The sequence below is a fragment of the Rutidosis leptorrhynchoides genome, chromosome 1, assembly GCF_046630445.1.
Source record: "Rutidosis leptorrhynchoides isolate AG116_Rl617_1_P2 chromosome 1, CSIRO_AGI_Rlap_v1, whole genome shotgun sequence".
Classification (NCBI taxonomy): domain Eukaryota; kingdom Viridiplantae; phylum Streptophyta; class Magnoliopsida; order Asterales; family Asteraceae; genus Rutidosis; species Rutidosis leptorrhynchoides.
Window position 1 is genome coordinate 370,735,772 of NC_092333.1, and position 4,686 is coordinate 370,740,457.

The following is a 4,686-nucleotide window of genomic DNA, read 5'->3' on the forward strand; positions in this document are numbered from 1 at the left end:
ATCAGTCATAAATATAAAGTGCGAGTGTCCTCGTCAAATTATTCTTATACCCGAACTTAAATATTCCAACTAATTGGGGACTTAAACTGTAACAAGATTTTAATACTTTGTTTAATAATTACACCAGGATGTCGACTGAGTGTAACCCAAGGTTTTAATATTTTGTTATCAATTATACCAAGTGTCCTTTTACATAATTTCACCCATGTTTTAATTATTCTAGTGGCTATTAATCCATTCCCGTGTCCGGTTAAATGAACGATTATTCGTACATATAAATACCCCGCCCATCGTGTCCGATCGAGTGTATATGGTAATTTATAGGGACGCCCAATTGTAAATCTTTATATTAACATTAACAAACTATCATTTAGTTAAACAAATATAAAGCCCATTAATAGCCCATAGTCTAATTTCCACAAGTGTCGTTCTTTTGTCCAAACCCCAATTATGGTACAAAACCCAATTACCCAATTTTAGTAATTAGCCTAACATCATGATTACTTCGTTTTAAATAAGCATAATAATAACTTAGCTACGAGACATTAATGTAAAAAGGTTGAACATAACTTACAATGATTAAAAATAGCGTAGCGTTACACGGACAGAATTTCGACTTACACCCTTACAATATTCGCTAACATACCCTTATTATTAGAATTATAATTAAAATTAAAATTAAAATATAAATTATAAATATAAATATATCGTATGAATGGAGAAAAGAGAAAGATAGATGGATTTGTGGTGCACCAAAGCTCGATTTTTATAGGCATGTGGGCTGGAACTGGGGCTCATGCGATCGCATGGATTTATGCCTTCCAGGCCATGCGATCGCATGGCCAGCTGGGGAGGCTCATATTTGGTTGTTTTCTTCTGCCGACGGTTTTATAAATAATATAATATATTAAATAATTATAAGAATTATTTAAATATTATATTATATTTATGTGCATAGTTGACTTGTAATTTTTAGTCCGTTGCGTCGAGCGTTGAGAGTTGACTCATGTCCCGGTTCCGGATTTTCGAACGTCCTTGCGTATAATTTAATATCTTGTACTTTGCGTTTTGAATCTTGTACTCTTGTAATTTCGAGACGTTTCTTATCAATAATTGGAACCTCTTTGATTGTCTTTTGTACTTTTGAGCTTTTTGGTCGTTTGCGTCTTCAATTCGTCGAATCTGTCTTTTGTCTTCACCTTTTATTATTTAAACGAATATCACTTTTAAATAGAACAATTGCAACTAAAAGCTTGTCTTTCTTGAGGAATAATGCTATGAAATATATGTTCGTTTTTAGCATTATCAAATATTCCCACACTTGAGTGTTGCTTGTCCTCAAGCAATATCGTCTTGAAATACTAGAATCACTTCTTTATTCTTCACACTTTGTACATCAGTGATTTCTATACGGTGGTATGAACAATGGTAGTAACGATATGGTTTACAGTCCCACATGACTATAAAAATTTAGATCCATTAAGGAAATTGGATCTTTATGAAAACATTTGATCTTTTGAAAATTAAATCTAGTTTTTACCCTAGATAAGTTTTCCGGAATAACCCTTTACCGGTGTTTGCAAGATATTTTTGTGGGTTTGGTGGGTTTCAGATTTGAAAATTTTAGCTCAAAACTTATGGTTTTGTGTCACCCACTTGCTAACCTTGTATTTGGAAAGCAACACGTCCAGTTCACTTGTCCCGTATATTACTTTTAGGTAAACTACCGTCCGGTTGTAAAGGAAAGCGTTGAACAAGCAACTGTTAAGGAAATGTCCCCTGACATGCTTTTAATTATGGTCTATAACGTGTCGGACGCAATTACTATCCTTGGTAGGAGCAATAGTAAAGCTCACCCTTATGATTTTTTCGATCTGGCACAAGGTCCTGTCTTTGACCATTCTATGCAACCACTGTTCTTACGGTTGACACCCGATTTGGTTCAGGTGACCTAATGAATTCCAGGTGAATTCCTAGGATTTTACGTTCAATGGTAATGAACGCATTGAAAATAGGGTTTTTAGAAAACAAACCGGTTTGTAATTTTGATCAAAATATTTTCTCGTTCAAGCTCGAGTTTAGATATCATTGAATTCCATGATTTTGTAATTCTCAATCTTTAAGGTCAATCTCAAGGATTGAGTAATATCAGTCTTAAAAGCTGATTTTTAATCTTTAAGGAGATTATCCTTTCTGGAGATCTGATTCATTAGTCTTATCCAGCTAATTTGCATGGTGCCCCCCATTGTACAAGATAAATCCTTCTCATGGTTAGGATAAATCTGACCACTTGGCGACCCTGTTTAATGCTGAGGTCCGTGGATTTCCTGCTAATTTTAGTGATGACTTTTCTAGATTTTTCGTCAACCTACAGCTGGTCTGGACGATAACTTCATGACCTAAATCAAGAAGCGCGTTTCTTTTTCGGAAGACTTTACTTCCTTTTAATGATGGAATTGATTCATCGTGTAGATCCATCTTTTCTTTTCTTTCATCGGGTAAAACAGTTTAGTTTAGTCCAAAGCAAAAGTATTTTCAGTTATTTGTTACAGATATATGTGACATATGTTTAAAATAACTTGGTAAATTTTCCCACACTTGGCTTTTATTTTCCTTTTTATCGTCCTCTATTCCATTTTAAATGAATTTTAACATTTTGGTTTGTTTCTCAATTTATGTCCTTTCCGAGGTAACAATAATTTCGGTGTTAACACCTAGTTTTATCGTTCATAAATATGTATAAACATGAATTTGAGTTCATTTAATTGAAAATTTTTTAAAAATTTTACTAGAATTGGGTAGTCAGTATATAAGACTAGGGATGTTCTTTATTATCAGAGAGCACTAGATTCTAATACAACTACTACTTTACTAGTATTTTTAATGGTAACCAAGTGTATAAAGTAAAAAATTTTAAAATCCGAAAGAATTTAACCCCTTCCCACACTTAAGATCTTGCAATGCCCTCATTTGCAAGAAATCAGTACAATTTAAATTATTGAGGGTGATTAGCATAGAAATGATTAAATTTTACCAAAGTTTCCAAATATATTGGCGTTTGTTTGCTGAATGATAAATGGTGCATAGCATTTGTTCATTTCGTCTGTTGTTACATCACATTTATTTGTCATCTTGTCGTCAAAAATTAGTAGCTTTTGCTGAACTTAATGCCAGTCTTTGAAAATACGCTGTTTTACCCTGTTTTGAACAATCGACAATATACATACATACAAGTATAATCATGCATGGAAATTTGAAATGGGACATAATATCCCACTTTCAAATTCTAAATATGAAATATTAGTACACAATAATAATAAAATAATAAAAATTACACAAATATATCCAATAACATAAGTTTAAACATGAAAAAGTCAAAAGATAAAAACATAATAATCATAAAAATAACCAAATGGAACTAAATCAGTCTGGATAGGGGTTCCAGTTCATCTCATCGGGTGGATTCCATTGTTGGTTATAGGTGTTCTGATAGGCTTGGTTATAGTCATACCGGTTAAAGGGTGGTCGAATATCGGGGCTATGTGGCGGAAAATGAGCAGGTCGAAGAGGTACATAGTTATTTGGTACCTGATATGATAGCTGGCTCATGATTTGGTGCTGATGAACTAACCAACTATCGTGTTGGCGTCACCTATAATCCTCGTATACTTGCTCGGAGTTCCACTGCTCATACATACTATGTCTTGTCACGTTCGTCATTGCTTCCTCATCTATACGAACGTGGACGTCAAGAATAGCATCTCGAAAGACATCCCTAATGTCTTCTGCCTCCTCCATTTCCTCATCTGAGCCTCTCTCTACCTGAGGATGAGATCCCTCATAGGGTACTGCCTGGTTACGTCTACTTTTCAATACCTTAGCACCCACATAAACTTTCAATCCTAAGGGCTCAACCTATTCTCTACAAATCTGTAATGGACCCCCTTGGTTCCTATCAACACCTAAATACTCTCTAATGAGAGTAACAAAAATACCTCCTCCTATTATACTCCCGTCCTGCATTCCCTCTACCATTTTAGATAAATAAAAACCAACACAGTAAGGGATATTGACAAAGCTTCTAGGATCCCGAATACACTTTAGGTAGAATAAATCATATAAGGTAATTTTTTCTTTATTATGACCTCTTTGTGTAATCGAGTTAGCCAAAAATCTATGAATAATATGAAGCTCGGCTATGTCAATATGTGTATAGGAGTGTCCTCCTGCTCGTGTAAAAACATCAAAATGTGACATACACCTCCAAATGGCGTCAGCATCAAAGTTACTATCTACCCGTTCACCATAATGAATCAAGTTTGTACAATCGGGTAATAGCAACTCACCAGGAGTATATATCTGTAAGGCCCTGGCCATGTCCAGCATGGACATTCTGTACATCCTACCGCCAAGGATAAACCTAAGAAATCTTCTATCATCTATCCTAACTATATTTGTATCAAGTGATACAGTACTCATCAACTCAGCACACCATTCCTTATATACAGGTCTACGAATGGTGAAAAGACGTTCCCAATCTGTAAAAGAAGAACTGCCATACCTTTGAACTAAAAGCTGTCTAACACGGTCAGCTAGATGGACCGTTTCCAAAGGGGCCCACTCAATTACCCTTGGCCCCTCTACATTTTTTGTTACCAATTTGAATTTGTTCCTTTGATATGTCTC